This window comes from Ranitomeya variabilis, chromosome 4, assembly GCF_051348905.1.
Source record: "Ranitomeya variabilis isolate aRanVar5 chromosome 4, aRanVar5.hap1, whole genome shotgun sequence".
Classification (NCBI taxonomy): domain Eukaryota; kingdom Metazoa; phylum Chordata; class Amphibia; order Anura; family Dendrobatidae; genus Ranitomeya; species Ranitomeya variabilis.
The window spans coordinates 219,635,476-219,642,930 of NC_135235.1; positions in this window are offsets into that span (position 1 = coordinate 219,635,476).

The following is a 7,455-nucleotide window of genomic DNA, read 5'->3' on the forward strand; positions in this document are numbered from 1 at the left end:
ATGCCAACAAATGTGTCCTACAAACACATTTGTAATGTCCTCCCATATAGCCTCCAAACAGTGTAATGCCCTCCATATAGCCCACCAGACAGTTTAATGGTCCCCCATAACTTTTTACACAGTATAAAGGACCCTACACTGCCCTCCAAACAGTACAATGGCCATCACACAATCCTCCAGATAGTATGATGGCCCTCCAAATAGTGTTCTGGCCCCATAAATAGCCCTACAAATAGTATGATGGCGCTAAAAATAGTATGATGGTCCATGTGAAGGGTGGGGGATTTAATGGCAGCATACAATCCTCCTGAAAGCATGTGTAGCTGAAGAAAGACACCTGACTAAGCAGGTAGTTCTGCCACACTAGTAAGTATCCAAGCTTCTGCAGGAAGACCTCCTGTGGAGCCCATGAAGTGTAACTGCTTTATTCAGGCTAGGATTTCATAAGGAGAATATGGACTTATCGTACATCCTAGCCCCACAACAGGTACATTTTTCGAGATATCCAGGGTCTCAATCCATTCTAGCACTCCAGAGTAAGGAGATACATAGGATGGCTCGTAGGAGCCAGGTAGCAAAGCCGAGTTTGGTCTCAACATGTAGCAGGGGCTCGGCCGGATCCGACGGTGACAAAATTGCCTCCCAACTGTAATGTGCTGCTACAGTGCAGTATAGTGCAACCTCCACCAGGGGTGCTGGTTAAGGAAAAGAGGTTGTACACACAGCGCAGCAACACAGGTGTCACAGGTAATGAAAGAGAAGTCAGACAAGCCAAGGTCATACACAAAGAGATCAGCGCAGTACACGGGGAGTCAGAGGGATAGTCGGGGACAAACAAGAAGTCAGAGCCTACCGGGAACGTGGTAACCAAAACGTGAGACGTAAGACGAAGTCAGGGTACAAGCCAGAGGTCAGAACAAGTCATAAACGGGTACAGGCAGTCAGAGGCAAAAGGAACACAAGTACAAGTATCCAGGTCAGGTGCTAAAACCGTGCAGCATGAACTATAGCTGTCACTGGCCCACAGGCTGCAGAGGACTTAACTAGCTCAGCCAGCTTCAAAGTGAGGCGATTAACTCCCACATGAGCAGTCCAGAGACAAGACAGCTGAACATAAACTCAGAACTGGATCATGACACCAACGATCGTCCATTAAGGTGTTTTAACTCATCTTAGGTTTTGGAGTTTTCAGCTGCTAAATGAAAGGGGAGGGGATTTAGGTCCAGCCCAGGGGGCAGGAGGGGAGTGGTACCAAGGGGATAAATGCTCATGTAAAACATGGCCTATTGCCTTTTTCTGGGGAGGTCATGATGACATATTGTGTGGGGAGAAGTCAAGGAACAGAGGGGCCCACCAGCCTTACATGTGGCAGACCTCCCACACAAGCCAGGCTTTTCATCTGACTGGTTTCTGATCCTTATCTTTTGCATACTTTGTACTACCACTATCTGTATTTGCATATCTGACCATTGTATATGTATAACCATTATATAGTGTCTTGTCTAGTGTTCCATTAAGGAAATTAAATATATAATTTAATTTTGGTTGCTCTTTTATCTCAATCCATGAATCCACACATCCGTGTTCTCAGCTGCACTTTCCATGCTACTGGGGCTAGTTTCTGGTCGGATACAATCCCACCCCGGAGCTTTTCCGTTTTTTCATTTTCGTTTTTCGCTCCACTCCTTCCCAGAGCCATAACTTTTTTATTTTTCCGTCAATATGGCCATGTGAGGGTTTATTTTTTTGCAGGACGAGATGTACTTTTGAACGATACCATTGGTTTTACCATGCCGTGTAACAGAAAATGGGAAAAAAATTCCAAGTGTGATGAAATTGCAAAAAAAAGTGCAATCTCACACTTGTTTTTTGTTTGTCTTTTTTGCTAGGTTCACCAAATGCTAAAACCTGCCATTATGATTCTCCAGGTCATTACGAGTTCATAGACACATAACATGTCTAGGTTATTTTTTATCTAAGTGGTGAAAAAAATTCCAAAGTTTGCTACAAAAAAAAAAAAAATTGTGCGATTTACCGATACCCGTAGCGTCTCCAATTTTCGTGATCTGGGGTCAGCTGAGGGCTTATTTTTTGCGTGCCAAGCTGGTGTTTTTAATACCATTTTGGTTTAGATACGTTCTTTTGATCGCCCGTTATTGCATTTTAATGCAATGTCGTGGCGACCAAAAAAACGTAATTTTGGTGTTTAGATTTTTTTCTCGCTACGCCATTTAGCGGTCAGTTTAATCCTTTGTTTTTATTGATCGATCGGGCGATTCTGAATGCGGCAATACCAAATATGTGTATGTTTGATTTTTTTTTAATTGTTTTATTTTGATTGGGGCGAAAGGGGGGTGATTTGAACTTTTATATATTTTTAACTTTTCTTATATTTTTAAACACATTTTTTTAATTTTGGCATGCTTCAATAGCCTCCATAGCACAACTCGATCGCCTCTGCTACATAGAGGTGAAGCACAGATCACCTCTATGTAGCAGAAATGCAGGTGTACTTTGAACGCCGACCACAGGGTGGCGCTCAAAGCAATCGGCCATCAACAACCATAGAGGTCTCAAGGAGACCTCTGGTTGTTATGGCAATGCACCGATGACCCCCGATCATGTGACGAGGGTCAGCGGTGCGAGCACCTCCGGCCACGCAGCAGGGAGCGCTAGTTAAATGCCACTGTCAGAGCTTGACAGCGGCATTTAACTAGTTAATGGGTGCGGGCGGATTGCGATTCCACTCGCGCTCATTGTGCGCACATGTCAGCTGTACAAAACAGCTGACATGTCGCGGCTTTGAGGTGGGCTCACCACCGGAGCCCAACTCAAAGCAGGGCATCTGCCAGCTGACGTACTATTCCGTCAGCTGGCAGAAAGGGGTTAATGATCTGGCTTATATCTAGCGGGGAACTGGTGGTAGTCCTACCGGGCTGACCGGGTGCTGTTTCACTGGGACTAGTGAAAACAGCCTCTCAACCTGTCAGGTTTGTGAGTGAGTGTGGTGCCATATCAGTGACTGAGTGGGCCACATCCTCACTACCCAAACCTCCCTCGGCCCATATAGATAGGGAGTCTGTGTAAAACTGTGCCAAGCTGACCTTATGTGTCCCCAGGGGGTGCGGAACGTCACGTTGGTGCAAGTGCGAAGACCGTACCGTGTGACTCCTAAAACGTAATACTGATGTCAGGCGGGGTGGCAAGGTGCAGATCCATCATATTTGGTGGCAGCGGTGGGATTCTGTGTGATCTCTCTCATGTCATCTTTCACAGCCCCCTACATAGCCCTCCAGATATCATGATGGCCCCAATGTAGCCCTCTAAATAGAATGATGACCCCACATAGCCCTCGAAATAACATGTTGGTGCCTCACATAGCTCTCCAAATAACGTGATGGTCTCCCTCATAGCCCTCCAAATAGCATGCTGGATCTCCAGATAGCCTTTCAGATAGCATGATGGCCCTTACATAGCCCTCCATACAGTTTGATGGTGCCCCACATAGCCCTCCAAATAGTATGATGGTGCACCACTAGCCCTCCAAATAGTATGATTCCCCCACATAGCCCTCCAAATAGCATGATGGCCCCCATATAGCCCTCTAAATAGTATGATGACCCCCCACATAGGCTTCCAAATACTATGATGGTCTCCCCATAGCCTTCCAAATGGCATGATGGCCCTGCAAATAGCATGATAGTTCCCCATATAACCCTTCAAATAGCATAACGGCCCCCACATAGCCCTCTATATATCATGAAGCCCCCTACATAGATTTCCAAATTGCATGATGACCCCCACAAATAGTCCTCCAAAAACTATGATGGCCCCTCAAATAGTGTAATGGCCCCCAAGTAGCATGATTGCCTTCACATAGCAGTCCACATAGAATGATTGCCTCCTGATTGCGGATACAGTTGAAAGTCAGGCCGGGGCAGTGCCAGAGGTGGCATCGGGCCTCCCAGACTCACCAGTCTCATAGCAGCGGTGTGGCTGGACACTACTAACAGTATGACAAATGATTACTAATTATTTGAGAGTATTATTAATTAGAAGTGACTGATTCATTATTAGGAACTAATATTATTTGGACTCAATATTTAAGGACCATTGCTGATTATTAAGAACTGAATTGTTATTAATTATTAAGGACTCAAATATTAAGGACTAATATTACTAGGGGCTCATCATTTATTTGGTAACATTCCTGATTATTAAGAACTCTAATTATTAGGACTATTAGTAATTATTTCAAACTCGTTATTTATTATGGATTGTTCCTAATTGTTAGGCTACCTCATTATTAGGGACTATTATTTATTATGGACTACTACTAATTATTAGAGACCCTTATTATTATCAGGAACTATTATTAATTAGTAGAAACTCATTATTTATTAGGAACTAATATTATTAGAAAATTTTATTATTTATTAGGGCTGTTATTAAATAGTAGGGTTTCATTGTTTATTAAGGAATGTTGTGAATTATTAGGCAATGTTAATTATTAGGGATTTTTTATTTTTATTTATTTGGAACTATTATGAGTTATTATTAAGGAAAAAAATTGGCTTTTGTCGACATTTTCCGAGACCCGTAATGTTTTATTTTTCGTGATCTGGGGCCGGGTGAGGGCTTATTTTTTGCTCCCTGAGTAGATGTTTTTATTGATACCATTTTGGGGTAGATGCAATGTTTTGATCATCTTTTATTGCACTTTATTGCAATGTTGCGGTGGCCAAAAAAACATAATTCTGGAGTTTTGATTTCTTTTCTCGGTACGCTGTTCACTGATCTGATTAATTTATTTTATATTTTTAATAGTTCAAACTTTTTGAACACAGAGATAGCAAATATGTGCGTTTTATATTTTTAGTAGAAAAAAATGTACTTTTTTTTATTGATTTATTTTTAATTTGGCAAAGGGAAGATGATTTGAACTTTTGTGTTTTTATTTTTTTTCATTTTCACTGTATTGAATAACCCCTTTAATTTAATTGGTCATTGAACCTACAGAGTTTAAGCACCTCTGACACAAGGAGTTGGCAAACTGTTGTCTCAAAGGGACTACCATTTCTTTGTTAGTTGATGACACCAGAAATGGTGTTCCTGGATGCTCTCCTGCAGGAGGAGGTGTCAGTAATAAGATGCTAATGTTCATAGCCTAAGTGCTTCTGATACGTCTTGAATAACCATGACATCCTTAGGCAAGGAGAAACAACACCTAGATGAGAAACACTGTGACACTTCAATTTTAGTTGTGGAGACATGTGGGTTTACTCATGAGCCATCAGCCATCGTTTTTCATTTGTATTGTGGCGGTCAAGATAAGGTCTGGAAGACTAAGCAAAATTTCAGTGAGAGCTGCTCATAGGATTGCTAGAAAGGCAAATAAGAACCCCCACTAAACTGCAAAAGACCTTCAGAAAGATTTAGCAGACTCTGGAGTTATGGCACATTGTTCTACTGTTCAGAGACACCTGCACAAATGTGGCTTTCATGAAAAAAGAGTCATCAGAAGAAAATCTCTCCTGCGTACTCACCATAAAATTCAGTGTCGGAAGTGTGCAAAAAAAAATTAATCAAGCCTGATGCATTTTAGAAACAAATCCTGTGGAATGATGAGGTTAAGATAGAACACGTTGGCCACAATGATCAAAGGTATGTGTGGAGATAAATGGACACGGAATTAATTTCAGGGAAAGAACATCTCACTAACTATTAACCATGGGGGTGGATAAATCATGATTTAGTTTTGTGTTGCAGCCAATTGCACAGGGAATATTTCACAGGTAGAGAGAAGAATGGATTCAATGAAATGGGCAGCATGGTGGCGCAGTGGTTAAGCGCTGCGGAATATGTTAGCGCTATATAAAAATAAAGATTATTATTATTAAATGTCAACAAATTCTTGATATAAACATAACAACATCTCTTAAAAAGCTCATGTTGAAAAGAGGATGGCTGATACACATGGATAATGATCCTAAACACACATCAAAATCCACAATAGACGACCTCAAAAGGCATAAGCTGAAGGTTTTACAATGGCCCTCACAGTCTCATGATCTGAACATCATTGAAAATCTGTGACCAGACCTCAAAATAGCAGAGGATGCAAGACGGCCCAGGAATCTCACAGAACTGGAAGAATTATCCAAGGAAGAATGGAGGAAAATTCCTCAAACAAGAATTGAAAGACTCTTTGCTGGGTACAAAAAGTGTAGCCATGCAGAGTGCCCAAACTTTTACATTGGCCCAAGTTCCTTTTTGTGTTTTTTAAAACGTAAAAGATGAAAATATTTTTTGTTCCTAAAATACCACGGAAATGTGTCATCTTTAACGTTAGGTCTTTTAGAGATCTTCTCATCTTCAACTTGCTTAACTGTTTTATTCAGTTATTGTCCAAATTTGTTTGCAGGGCAGATGTCCTTCTCTTGTCCCCTTTTAACTTCCTTTTGCAACCCCCTAGCCCTTACTATGACCATTTTACATGCTGAAGTTTGGGTCCCCATTGGGTTCGGATTTGTAGTTAACATAAACATCAAGTTTGGTCCCGAACCAAACTTTTAACTCTGACTGAACCCATAGAACCAGAGCATCTACAGATCCGCTCATACCTAATTATCGAGTGCTTTTCATTATTTTTTAGTAATTTTATAGGATGAAAAAAATCTATTTTATTCTCCTTTTAGTAATTTTATAGGATGAAAAAAATCTATTTTATTCTCCCTCTAGAATACAAATACATAGAAATACACTGATGTGTACAGTGTATTAGTACAATCTGCCTGTGGGGTCAGAGCCTGCAATACAGATCAAGTGTACAAAATTCTCCCTATTACATCACCAAAGCCTGTGGCTCAGTATCACTAGCTCCTTCCTGTAATGTTGTAGGCTGTGGGTTTGAGTATCAGAGAGACTCACAAAAAATAATAAAATGACATATTTGAGTTGTACTATTTTTAATAATCTTATAGGAACAAAAAATTCTGACTTTTTCTTAACCTCCAGTATACAGAGATCATAGACATACATTATTATATACAATGTATCTTTATGGACATGTATAATCTGCTTCACAGTTTATTGCCTGCAATACAGGACAAGATAACCAAATTCACCTACATCATTTTGGACTGTGGCTCATTGATAGAGCTGCAGTCTGCGAAAGCGGAGACTTGAGTTTGAGTCCTGGGGAGAACTGGTTGCAGGAGAGGGTGGGGAAAAGTTTAATTTAAGCACTGAGAAGAAAGATGCTTTCTCGCCCCAGAGGAGGAGCTAAGGAGCTATCAAGACGTTACAGAGAGGTATTAGAAGCTGGGACAAAAGCACTGACATGGTGGGACTGAGCTCTCAAATTGGGACAGTCCAGCTGAATCTAGGATGGTTGGTAGCTATGCATGTATATTTAAAAAATTGGCTTTTTTTTTATCATATTACAAACTTTAT